The 14,546-nt window shown below is 28.2% G+C and overlaps 1 long non-coding RNA gene across 1 annotated transcript; it reads right to left on the bottom strand.

The window, feature by feature from the left end:
* Nucleotides 1-7,083: 7,083 nt before the first annotated feature.
* LOC115034213 lies at nucleotides 7,084-14,432 on the bottom strand. Its single transcript, XR_003839567.1, has 2 exons — nucleotides 13,906-14,432; nucleotides 7,084-10,145 (listed from the first exon to the last, which is right to left on the bottom strand). It is a non-coding gene; the product is annotated as an uncharacterized LOC115034213 (long non-coding RNA).
* Nucleotides 14,433-14,546: the final 114 nt, after the last annotated feature.

Genomic DNA, 14,546 nt, shown 5'->3' with positions numbered 1-14,546 from the left:
GAAATTATATAAACTTGAATGAGATCGTCAAAAATGAGTTCATTGACTACTTATCTAAACTCAAAATTCATTTCGAACACTATTTTCCACAAAATACTCAACAACAAAATTGGATCAAAAATCCCTTCAGTGCTGACGTTACAATAAATTTGTCATATATTGAACAAGAACAGTGGATCGATGTAACATCAGATTCCACAATGAAGACCATGTTCGGATCATCGCCGTTAACACAATTTTGGACGCATGTGAAACTACAAAATCACACTCACCCATAATGTATGGTTTTTATAACGCCTAAATAATGCTTTAGATTTAAAAAGTTTATACTATGATTTTCAAATTGTTTTTTAAGCAATTTCGACAAAGAAAAATACTGCTTTTGAAAATGTATTCAGCAACTTTTAAACAAAAATTAATTATTAAGATCAATGAAATAAAAAACACAAATGTTTCATACCTGGAAAAAAAGAAAAAAATATTAATAATTATGACATCGATCGTCTAAATATATTAAATCAAAGGCTCAGGAAGAAAAAATTAGCTACTGTGAAATATTTACACACTTGTAATATTTTAATTTAAAAATTAATTATCAATAGTATACAATCATAATGATAAAAAACTAATAAAACAACAATAATATCTACCTATATACTAAAATATTGTATAATATAATATGGATATATGGACTTTAAACTTTTAAGTAATTTTAGTACTTAGCATTTCGTGTGCTTGGAACCAAAATATGATATTTGAAATTATCAAATTTTTCAGTAGATCAAATAGCAATTTAAAACTTGTATAACTGTATTATCTCATTTCGACCATATGATTCTTATTTTTTAATGATTGTCATGTATTTCATGCAACACTATTGTCAATAACCTAACTACCAAAGTCGTTCTTTTTAGATCAAATAGATCAAATTCTATTTAGACAAATTAAATCATAATTTGCTCAATATTTTAATATTTTTTTGACTCACTAATGTCGCATTGTGGCAGGAGGAGATCATAAATCTTAGATATGGTAATCTTAGATCTTAGATCATGGTGCCTAGAGAAGATATTATCTTCTCTAGGCACCATGAGCATTATATTGTGTCAAATCCAAATTAAAACAATGAACGATAAACAATTACATTTGCGTTGCGTATAGTGTTAAATAATCTAAAACTATAATAATCTATTAATAGATAACAAACTAGATAACTGTATTCAATAAACATCATTTAGAAACCAATAATAATGGAACTACAAGGTAGCTTGTGATTAAATTTTCTCGAATCATCTGAAAATAAACCATTTGACCACATAATTTTCTAGTAACAAAATTACGTAAAGCTTCTGATCCAGATTTCCAGAAGTGTATTTAAGATTTAAGATTGAAAAAATTTAATTTAAGAAATTAAATAATGTCAATATAATGTGATCAATAAAATATAATATAAATTTTTATAATTTTTATGGTCAAGGTGACAATATGTCCTCAGGATGGTCTTATTGTCCTTCTACCATTTTTATGAGTCATATACAATTTATAAATGTGCATAGAATATTAGTGATATAAACAAATTTGTATTTTAATTAATTGTAATTTTTAACAAATCTTTATATTATGTTGCTAGTTCATTTCGATTCCTCCCACATAGGTTAATCTAATTCATAGTTCACTGGAAAATGCTTCTTTTTTTAAAAATTATCATTTAATTAATACTATTTAGTCAAAAACCGATTTTAACTGACTCAATATGAATGCAAACATAATTTTATGTTACGTGCAGTTATAAGGGTCATTCTGTCGATATCTTTTTGGTATCTAAAATTACACAAAATATCAATCAAATTCTTGTAGCTGCTTATTAAATGAGATGTTGTACCCACACTTTATGGTGAGGTTTTACGCCTGTGCATATTATGCTGAAGGATCAAACACTTACACGGGATGTGTTTTCGATGGTGAATCAGTTTGGTGTTCATCGTCGTTGATGGGATTAAGCTCTCTTAATTAGCTGCGTTGTGTCGATACAAGGGAACGCTGGCTATAGTTCATGAGTGCTGCTGTTAATGTTCTTCGTCTTCTGTGTCTTTTGTTTCTTATGAATCTTGGTAGTAAATATTGAAGGTTAAAGAGTTTGAGTAGAAGAGATATGTCCTGTGCTTTGTTATATGCTGGTCAAGTGGGGGCTTAATGAATGAATAACAGATTTTAATTCTTACCATCTGTATAATGTTCTAGTTGATTTGTTGATGCCGTCTGTTTTTAGTTACTGGTCATGAGTTACTGGTTCTGAATAGGTTTTCTGAGTTTAAACAAAGTATATTTATGTTTGAATAAAATCAATGGTCAGCTTAATGGAAAAGTTATATGGTAGTTCACCTAATACTGGACTATTAGGTTAGGTTAGGCTGACTCTGGTTAGTGTTGATAATACATGTTGAGTGCGACTCTTGAGTACTTAAGATGGTTTGACCAGATTTCTCCTGTGAAATGTACCTGTATTCATAGTATTTGGCTGTCGACGTTGGTTGGTTTTCAAAGTCACGTTGAATCAAGTTAATATCGACACGTTATATGGCCTTGCTAGTGTGCAATCGCTTGCCTAATGTTTTTATGTTATCAAGTGATTCTGCTAGTCTTTGTTTGCGTATGTTGGTTTTTTTATCCTCAAAAAGGGTTATTTTAGTATGACATGCGTGTACTAATAAAATATAATATATGCAAAATGTGGGTTTTAACAAAAAGTTGATTTTAGCTCTTTTGGTTCCAAGTACACGAATTCTTGTTTATAAAAATAAAACTATACAACTACTTATTCAGTCAAGCAACACAATAACTACGTACCTTCATTTACTATAAAAAAAATCATTTTATATATTGTTACTAAAATAGATAAGTTATAAAGTATAATAAATTATGGTTAAAATATGAATTATTATGAATTTTCATTAATTAAAATATTAAGTAGGAGATGATTTTTTTAATTTAGAAACTCATTGTTTTTGATCGAACATTACGATTTTGTTCTGCAATAATGTAATATTGGTCACTTCCTTAATATGTTTTACAATAACCGGGATCAAAAAGATATTTTTACAAATATATATTTTGGTACAAATTACAAGACCTATATTTTTTCAGTTGTCAAGAAGGAATAAAAAAACTCCCAATAAATTAAACTAATGTGCAATATTTGACATAGAGTTTCTTCGTTATTGAGAAATATAATTTATAATTCGAATTCAACGATTCTTATATTTAACTATAAAATATTAATATTTAAAAATATTTACAACAGTATCGTTTTCCTTCGTTTTTTTGTAAGTTCATTCCAAATATTTTGAATAATTTGTATGGTTGTTTTTAATTTTATCCACCAATATTATACTAATTAGACAATATGTACAATTTCCTACTAAAAACCACCCTAAATGTGACAATAGAAACATTTTTACCATTCTGAAACATGAAATAAAATAATATACTATTTTTGTACTAATACTTTCTTCGCTCCGGTCAGATTTTTCAATATTAAAAGAAAAGTTCCACACAAAATACCATTACCATGTACCTGTTATATTATATACAAATAAATAAATAAAGGATACGTACACCAAGTTACTGTAAATTATAATGTTTTATTAAATTTTAACTATGGACATCATATTATCCGTAATTATATTATAAACATATTTGTTTATATCATAACTAAAATAAGAATTATTAGTCCAGTCAAATTAGGAAAAAGATCGGAAAAAAATCACCCCAACTGAATTTTGGTACACACTTAAAATATACCTTCCAAATTAACATATTAAAAGTCCTGACGCCTAACCCCTATGCGTATATCTCCATCACCTAAAAGGGGTGAAATCTACCCTCCCGCTATTTTTCTTATAAATCGTTAACCATTGAGCTCACGACAAAAAATTATAGGACCAAAATTAAATACCGTAATATTTTCTATAAAAATATTATATTGTAATCACTTTTTTTTTTATATTTATTACCATAAGATTTAAGGTTGTTGTTATGAACGGCGCAGCGGTGTTATATCTGTACGATTGATAAAACGAACCAATTTCGACCATAATATAAAAATTCACCAAAAGCTGAATATTGGCATACACCTACTACTTAATTAATGATCATACTTAACGTCCTGACGCTTACCCTTCTTACCCCCTCCCCCAAACTTCAAAAGGGTTTTTTTAAGATGTTTTTACTTATAAATCACTAAACCTTGGTTGGAACTGACAACCATAATATATAGAACTAAAATTAAAGACTGTTACATTTATCATAATACTATAATATTTTGCATACTAAAATGTTTACAGGAGAATTAAAGATGATGTTCATATTGTTATGTAAAAAAAATTAAAAACGTATATTCTTGGTTTTAATTGTTTATTTGAGGGACAGGATAATGTTTTTCAATGTTCTTATTATATTATAATATACACTCGGTAGAAACGTACTTATCAAAAGTTGCCAAGTTGCTGTGTAGTACTCTTATATATATAATAATAATAATATAATATTCTAAACTATAAACTGACAACGATTACATCATTGTGCGGAAAACCAATCATTTAATTAGATAGGCTACTGATTATCAGACAAAAATATTTATATCCGATTCATATAGCCATCATCAGACTGCTTCAACGATATCGGGTTATCGAGACTACATTTTAATCGTATCGAAACCAGTGTGCTATTAGTCCATTGTATAAAATGAATATTATGAGGTGCATCCAACTCCGTCACCGGTAACGGCAAGCGATAATGCCGGTAATTGCGATATAATGCGATAATTATCACTGTGTCACGCTTAGTGATGTAAATTTTCATGAAATTTTATTATTTATCATATTAATTTCTTATCAAATAAATCTTTTGATATTATATATATGTAGTATATTTAACCTTCATAATTATATTTTAAAGTATGTACTTTTATTACCATCTACTCATTTTAATATAATGTTAGTATTATTCTAATGAACATAATATAAGAAATTCAAAATACAAATCATAAAATATATTTAATATATACCTACATCAATATATAATATTTAACTCTGTAATAAATGTGCATTTTTATTTTTTATTAAAAATGTTGTATTTTTACTTCAGTATAAATTATGAGTGTATAATCGTTTTGTTACAATGATTGATTTTTCAATTTTTAACGGATGTAATTATTTATTATTTGAGTGACTTCCTCAATTTTACCCAAATAATATTTATTTTTTTTATTTTAATCTGACATTATAATTGTTACAAAATGAAACAGTAATTTTATAAAGTATTTAAATATATTTAAACTTAAAAATAAGAACAAAAGTACAAAAAAAACAAATTTCCAAAATTTTCAATTGAACATTTTCAAGCTTACATCTATAGTCACACTCCAATACGTTGGTAGTATATACCTTGTGTTAAACGTGTGTGCGTATAACATCGAACTTCTATTTTTTTAAGTGATTTTGTTCATCATACTTTATTATAAAAATGGTTAATTCTTGTTTTATTTGCGAAAAAGAATTAGTCGAAAGTGAAAGTATTTTGGTGAAGGCTTAAAATCACCGGTTCCCAAGACTACAAAAATACTCAAATAATTTTTTTGCAACCTTCTCCTCCTGACTGTATAAATTCGGTTATAAACTTCGCTGTTGAAAAATTTAAAAAACTACACCAAAAATGTTGTTTTGTAACTTTTGATCAACCACTCGCGAGCTGAGAATGAAAATGTTCAATATCCACTTTTTTCAAAAATCGTTATTTTGGATGCATTTGTTGAATTTTCAATTGTGAATCTTTTTATTCAAAAATGGTGTTTCTACATACAACACTTTGTGAGATACAGAAAATGAAAAGGTTGTATGTCATGAAAAATTACTGAATCGTGATTATAGTTGTAGTTCGATAGATCTTTTTTATTCTGATACGTTTGCGTAAGTATGAAAAGGTTCTATCGTCGTGTTATTCAATGTTGGTTAGTATTAAATGGTATTATCAATAATACATGTCGATTATACAATAAAAACACAAATTACAATAATATCGTACAATATTTTTGTAAAAGTATGCATAATATTATAACCAGAGGTATGAAACTTCGTGAATTGTCCTTGAACACGGTTTCCAGGGAAGCGTGGTATACGTAAAATAGGGAATGGTAAACAAGCCGACCCCGCGTATCGTATCCCGTCTATGTTCCGGGAAACGTTTACATAAAAGAGACACCTTGGTCCTTGGGTCTAACATCATGTTAGTGTACGGAAACGTTTCCTTGTTTTCCGGAGGTTCAGACTTCAGATCATAGGGAAACACAACCCCAATCAGCTGGTCGAGTTTCGCTTCTATATTGTTCTATGATATTATATAGACTTATCAATATTATCTTATTATAAAAAATTAATTTAAAAACTATTTAATATGTTATCAATTTTAATATCCACCAATGTGTATTTATAATTTTGTTTTGATGTATACTGTAGGTGTATGCCAATATACAGCTTTCGGTGAATTTTTATTCTATGTTCGAAATCGGTTTGTATTATCAATCGTACAGATATAACACAGCCGTGCCGTAGATAATAACAACCTAAATATTATGTTTATGAATATAAAAAAAAAAAATAGTGTATCATGTAAAAATAAAGGGCTATAATTTTTCTTATATGTGATTTTGGTGAAAAACTATACATTTTTCCGAAAAAAATTTTAAAAAAAAATTTAAGTGATTACAATATTCTATTCTTATAGTAAACTTCAAAGTCTTTAATTTTAGTTACATATTTTTTTGACTTAAGTTCAACAGTTACCGAGTTAAAAGAAAAATAATGGGAGGGTGGATTTTAACCCTTTTTGGGGGGGAGGAGAGATACGCACAGGGGGTTAGGTGTCAGGACTTTTAGTATGTTAATTGGGAAGGTAAATTTTAAGTGTGAACCAAACTTCAGTTGGGGGCGAATTTTTTCCAATCGTCGTCGATTTTTGATCTAATTTGACTGAACTATATAGAGTTTGGGGAAAAAATTGTTCCAGATTGTTATGAAGTTTTATTCTAAACTTGATAATTATTTTTATCATATTAAATATGATACAGTTAAATCGATGTTGGGGGGAGGGGTGTTTTAATTTCATATTTAAATACACCTTGGGAGGGTAGAGAGGCTGCGCTTTTGGATTGGATATAGCACTTATTATGAACCAAAAGTGGTTCAAATTACTCTACAAGGTCCAGACATCTCTAAGAACAATTTTACATATTATCTAATCACAAAATCGGTTAATAGTAGTTTTTGAGTATACAAGTTACAAACATACATTAAACATTATGAGTGATAAGCCCAGTGTTGTAACGTTAATAATGTGGCGACTATTGTCCCAAAATACTGTTCTCTCACTGCCGTAGTCGCGTCACTACGTCACTCCCCACCAGTCTCGCGGCGTTCGCACACAGTTAGTCACTCTCTCCGATCGTTTATTGTTCGTGAATATTATTTTGTATTATTATAAAATTCTAACCTTTACTTGTTTTCAAATTAACGATTGCGCAGTAAGACACGCAACACAATTATTTTGTGATTTATTCAAATAAAATTATTATTTTCCTGACGACAATTTAGGCGTTCGACTCTCAAAGGTTCCTAACCTCAATCTTTACTCCCGCAGTAAATACTCCTAAATTTCCGCAATCACAATAACAGTGCTATAGGTAATAAATTATATTAATTTTATTACAATCACAGTTGTATTTTTCAACCATGATTACAACGAAAAACACGCTGGCACATTTCATATTTTTTTTGGTTGCGTTATTTGGCTGGTAAAATGTGATATTTGGCTTGAATAACGAGGCTTACATTGATGCTTACATTACTTGACTGGAATAAATTATGAATTGTTCCAATTCTGGTGGGTGATGTTATAGCTTATGTTAATTGCCATTATTAACATAATTTTGTTTATGATGAGGGTTGCGTCATTTGAGTTACACAATTGTATACCAGAAGTACTCATTTGTGGGTTACAATATTTGACCAGAATGTGTAATTATGTGTCAAGAATAATATTCAATAACAACCTCACTTAAAAAAAAAAATCATGAGGCACTCAGGGACTGCCGTGGCAAAGCCATTGCATATCAATTCTGTAGCTATGTATCATGTAATCATTACTAATTATTTATTTATTTTTTTTTTTTGATATAAATTCAAGTTATACTTTTTGAGCGCCAAGACCGAAAAGAAAATGACAACATGAGTTTTTTTTGTTGATAATGATAAACACCGTACATCATATACATATAACTAAATAAATACATTTAAGTATTCTGCTACGTTTCGAATGCTACAACGATTTCCGCAGCGTTTTCCCTCCAATTAAAAATGTAATGGTTTATATCGGAGCAACTATAGGTACACAACAGGCGTAATACAATACTCGCGTTACCCGCTTCGACAGAAAACGCCGTTCGTCTTGAGTATTTTGCCGCGCTGTGTTACGCCCGTCGTTTTACCTATAGCTGCTCCGATATAAACCGATGCATTTTAACTTCGACGGAAAATGCTGCGGAATACGCCCGTGGTGTAACTATAGTTGCTCCGATATAAACCATTACATTTTTAATTCGACGGCCTACTACCTGCAAATATACCGATAACAACCTTCGAACGCAGATAATAATAATAATAGTAATAATAACAGGTCACGCTTTTTCGTTACGAAAAATTTCTTTTCAGTTACCACGCCAGGCCTGCGAAAAAAAGCTATGCAATAGATTAAAAATGAGGTTTACATCAGTTGGCCTTTCCACAGAACATGTGTTTGAATTTTTATCTAGAATTCGCTTCAAATAAATACAAAAACCTATACTAATATTACAAACAATGTGTGTTCTAGTTAGTTATGGATTTGTATTCGGGTCGTTCCAGAAGAGGATAAATTTACTATAGGAAAATAAACATAAAATATACTTACAAATTTTTTCTATAAAAAAATAGATGTAAAATATACGATGGTTATTAATAATACCTAAAATTATAAAATGTAAAGTGATCTTTCATGTGATGGATTGCCTTGGGTTTTTCTTGGTACCTACCACCATTGATTATTTTATCCTATTTTTGCTAACTGCCCGAAGGCTGGTTGGCATTTTCCACTCCTGACGCTTCTCCCGTCATCGCTTTCATTTTTAGTTCACAATATTATGTTCTGCAGTCTGTAGCTCTTACTATTTGACTAATATAGCCCAGTGATGGTGGACTGTTTTGGCGCATTATGTGACCGAATAACTTGGCTCTTCCTGTTTTTAAGGACCGATTCTTGTTTCTCAGGCTCTTCAATAAACTTCCAAATTGTTTATGTTTTCTGTCCAGCTTATTCAAGCAGCATCCTGCAGTAACATCATGTCTCAAACGCTAGAACTCTATTTTCATCTGTTATACCTAACATCCATGCAACAATACCACTCCATTCTATGCTCCAATCATAGGCCTTTAATAGGTCTTTACTTACATTTATGTACATATTTCTTAATATAAACATATTTTTCTTGCTCCGAAATGGATATTCAGCCTGATGTATTCCACTTATTATCTCCCTGATACTACCTACAGCAGTTCTCGGTTATCTTACTTCCCAGATAATTGAATTTATTCACTTGCTCTAATGTGTCACTATCCATTATAGTGTTATTTGAGTTTAGGAACCTTCATTTTTCATTGTTAAGTCCATTAAATCTAAGATATTCTGTAAGTCCTCTCCATTGTCTCTTATTACCGCAATATCATCTGATAATCGTAGCATAATATCTATTCTTTCACAATTTATTCTTATACCCATGCCTTAATTTCTTCTCGCACTTATTTTATCGCTGATTGTAGATATAGATTAAAAATACAAACCATTATACGATCAATGGTACCACTAATGAAAATGTATGGAGTCTATTGTGTGGATATTCATAACGATTACCTATATTATATTACTATGCGAACATTTCAGAGTATTATTGAAAATACCCTTATTATTTCATATTCTTAGAATTTGAAGTGTATGTGCTTTTATTTTTTAGTTGGTGATAGTAGATGACGGTTAACATGAAATATATTTACCAATTTTTCCTGTGAAAATTTTATTTTTAATGTTTAATAGTTATTGATTTTACGGTTATATAATATAAAGCGGTATTCAAGACTAATATTTTTTTCTCCCTCCTATAGTATTGATCTGAAGACGCCCTGTAGTATGGATTAACTATATTACATTACTGTTATATGCATTTTGAACATTTGAGAGTATTATTGTTAATAATACCCTTATTATTTCGTGTGATTCAAAATTGAAGGGTATATACTTTTAATTTTTGGTTTATGTACAACTTTACAAAATAATAGTAATTTAAATTTTACTTTCGAACGTGATATTTTTTGATAAGAACTTTAAAAAGATTGGGTTAAGGCCTGTTATAGTAAAATACTCTATACGAACATCACAATGTAGGTAGGTACTCTAATGTTTCTGATATTGTATCTTCAATCTCAATTTATCAACAAAGGGACATTGAAGCTAATGGACGAAAAAATTAATACCTACTATATAATATAAAAAAATTGTGTCATAAAGGGCATTTGCCACAGTATAGTAATTACTTCAGCCTTGTAACGAAAAATCGTTTGCGTTATTTAGCGGATACCTCATTCGCCCGTTCAGTACTAGTACCGCTATTTTTTTGGTTCACAGGTTGCTTAGCACGCCTATTGGCATCAAAAAGCGTTATATTTGATTTTTTTTTACAATAGTAGTTGAAAAATATTTTTAAAAAATAGGCACAAATATTTTTTATAAGCTTTTAAAGTTCGAATTTTAATAGAATTTATCCAATTGTATACATTTTTTAGCTACAAAATTATTTTAAAATTTGATAATTGTGCTAAATTGAAATTTAAATGCATTTAAAAAAAAATTTTGCATATGTATTTTAGATTCTGAGTGGAACGATGAATGTATTGATTTTACAATGTTGTGTATTTTTTTTTTGTCTCATCACCTTATAGGACAGTAATAATGCTTAGATTTTTTTCAACAGTATCTTTTCTGATAGGAAAGTGAATCTAGTTGGTACTTAGGGAGGTCAAAAGTAAAAATATCCCAGTAGTTTTCAAAAGCAAATTCAAAAATTAAGGAAAACGGGAATTTTTACTCAAAATCTGTTTTCGAGAAAATCGATTTTGATGTTTGGTGTAACTCTTAAACAAATGACCGTAGGTAGATGCAATTTTGACGGAATCATTATATTAGCATTTTCACCATAAAATTTTCCAAATATTTTGTCTTATTATGAGCTATTTACGGACATTTTTAGTTTTCATTTTTTTTAGTGTTTTTTTTCTGTGTATATCAATACAAATTTATTTGTTGGTTAAAAGCTTGAAAATTTAATACAAGGTTCCTAGTATATTGTTTCAAAGGCAGATAAAAAAAATTAAAAATCCATAATCAACATTTTTTTTATAAGCATTTGAAGTTTATATATTGACAAAATATGTAAGAATTACGAAAATTTGCAAATTATTTTGAGTTAGAAATTCATAAACAATTTTCTTTTTAAATCTAAGATTTGAAAATGTAATAAAAAATTCCTCATAAGTTTGTCTATCTTTATCAAAAAAAAAAAAAAAAAAATGTCTACAGGAAAGTCGAATTAAATATTTATGAGCGTTTGAATTTCGTATTTTTACAAAATTTGATATTCACTCGATTTCTCACGTAACGATTTTCTTATTTTGGTGTAATTCAAAAACGAATAACTGTAGATTAATTAAAATCTTACCGAATGTTTATTTATCAATTCTCATGTCTTATAAAATTTATTTTTCAGGTTTTATAACTCAATAAATAAAATTGTATTGACATTTATAGAAAAAAAAACTAGAAAAGTAGGTGGGTAAATGGATGTCACTCTGCTGTACAATAGCTTACAAGTGGGTCATTGTATAATGGATGGTATTACATTTGATTTCAATGATATAATATCATTGTATTAGAAAAACGATTCTGAGCGATGACGGTTTGTCAGTGTGGATATTTTATATTATATTTATATATTGTAATTACTTTTTAATTATTATTAATACGATACTCAGTAAGTTGAATTAATATTATATATTTACATCAAAATAATTAAAAAAGTATGTTTTACATTTTCAAGCCTTAGATATAAAAGTTGAACATTTTATACATTTTTAACTACAAAATAATTATTCAATTTTATATTTCATAAATGTTGTCAAAATTCGGTCGTTAAATGTTTATAAAAAAAACTTGTGCCTATGCATTTTTAATGTTTTTCAACTGATATTGTAATAATATATCATGAGTCTTGTATTCAATTTTTATACTTTTCAACACAATAGATATAACTTTATTGATATTTATAGAAAAAAAAACTAAAAAAAGTGAATACTGACAATGTCCGTAAACAGCTCAAAAAGAGTTTATTTTATAAATTTTATCATTTATAGAAAATGCTAATATAAACATTCAGTGAAACTTTCAAGTATCCACAGTCATTCGTTTTTTTAATTAAGAAAATTATTTTATTTTAAATAAGAAAATCGTCACATGAGAAATCAAGGGAATATCAAATGTTGTAAAAATATGAATTTCAAACGCTCATAAAAATTAATTTGAATTTCTTGTTGACATTTTTTTTTTTGTTGATAAAGGTAGAAAATAGTATGAGGAATCTTGTATTAAATTTTCAAATCTTAGATTTAAAAAGAAAAATTTTTACGAATTCTTAACTCGAAATAATTTGCTAATTTTCGTGATGTTTCCATATTTTGTCAATTTTTGAATATTAAATGCTAATAAAAAAAAAAACTGTGATTAAGGACTTTTAATATTTTTCAAATATCATTGTTACATTATAATAGGAGCCTTGTATTAAATTTTCAAGTATTTTTACACAACAAATAAAGTTTTATTAACATTCATAAAAAAAAAAAAACTTATACAATTGGAAACTGAAAATGTCCCTAAACAGTTTAAAACAAATCAAAATATTTTGAAAATTTTTGAAAATGTTATAATGTATAGCAAATAAAAATAAAAACAAGCAGTGAACATTTAATGTATTTACCGTAATGTGTTTTGAAGTTACACCAAAAACCAAAATAAATATTCTCGAAAACAGATTTTGAGTAAAAATTCCCGTTTTTCACGTCACTACTGGAAAATTTTTACTTTTGACCCCTGAGTACCAACTAGATTCACTTTCCTATCAGAAAAGATACTGTTGGAGAAAATCGAACCACTTTTACTGTCCTAAAATATGATGACAGACACAAAAAAAAAAATACATCATTGTAAAATCAACATTCATCGTTCCACTCAGAATCTAAAATGATAATTTCCGTAAACAGTTTAAAACAAGGTAAAATATTTTGAATATTTTATTGTATGTAGCAAATGCCAATATAAATGTTCAAAAAAAATGTCATGTATCTACTGTTATTTGTTTGAGAGTATCACCAAAAATCAAAATTGACTTTGTCAAAAACCGTTTAAATCCATAAAAGAGACCAGCTTGTAACCTACTGTACAGCAGAGCAAAACCCATTTTTTTTTAAATATTATACTTCAAAATCTAGCATGGGATATTCTATATTTACTCCTCCCCGCAACTACCACTCACACAAACTATAATACGATACTAGAATCTGAGTGAAATAATTTTTAAAATTCAAATGAAGAAATGGTTGCCCCAAACTAACATAAACTGAATGACGCCACTGCTAGAATACAATCTTATGATCTTGCACAGATTAAAATATTAAATTTTGTTAATTTAATAATATAATAAAACCAAAATGTACTTACCAAATTCAGCTAGAAAAAAATAATAATAATGAATTCTCATAGAAATTTGTGTTCAGCGATTTCGCAACAGTAGATTTTTCTTTTAAAATTGAATAATGAATAACTTTTATTCAAAAACACGGGTCATCAAAAAAAAGTTGTACCTATAGCATTATCGTAATCCGTTTAATAATCTGTCATAAATTTGTGAAATCTACATTGTTTGTCGGTAATAATGTAAGTTATTTGTCTTATGTGGTTTCAAAAAATAATACTTAAAATAACTAAAACATATGGGTTTATGATGTAATTGTGACAATTATTGGAGTTCGTTAGTTAAAAAATACAAATAACAAAATGTATATAACGGATTTCACTGTTTATTTATTAAGTATCCTGTTATTGGGTAATTTTTGTGTAAAATTATTAGTTTATACTTTAAAGTGTTTATAAAGTATACGATGAGAAACGTATTACACAAAGTACCTATTACTAGGTATAATATATATAGCACGAAAATACGTAATATAGGCGGTGAAGCCCGAAAGCGCAAATCGATCTTTTTTTTCGATTGCTCAAAGCGCAAGATGAATTTGCGCTTTGGTACCTTGGTAGTGGGATAAAAGCGCAAAAATAAAATTGTATAACCTGATACAATGTTT

Source organism: Acyrthosiphon pisum, chromosome A2, assembly GCF_005508785.2.
Source record: "Acyrthosiphon pisum isolate AL4f chromosome A2, pea_aphid_22Mar2018_4r6ur, whole genome shotgun sequence".
Lineage (NCBI taxonomy): Eukaryota > Metazoa > Arthropoda > Insecta > Hemiptera > Aphididae > Acyrthosiphon > Acyrthosiphon pisum.
This window is presented reverse-complemented; position numbering and strand designations above follow the sequence as displayed.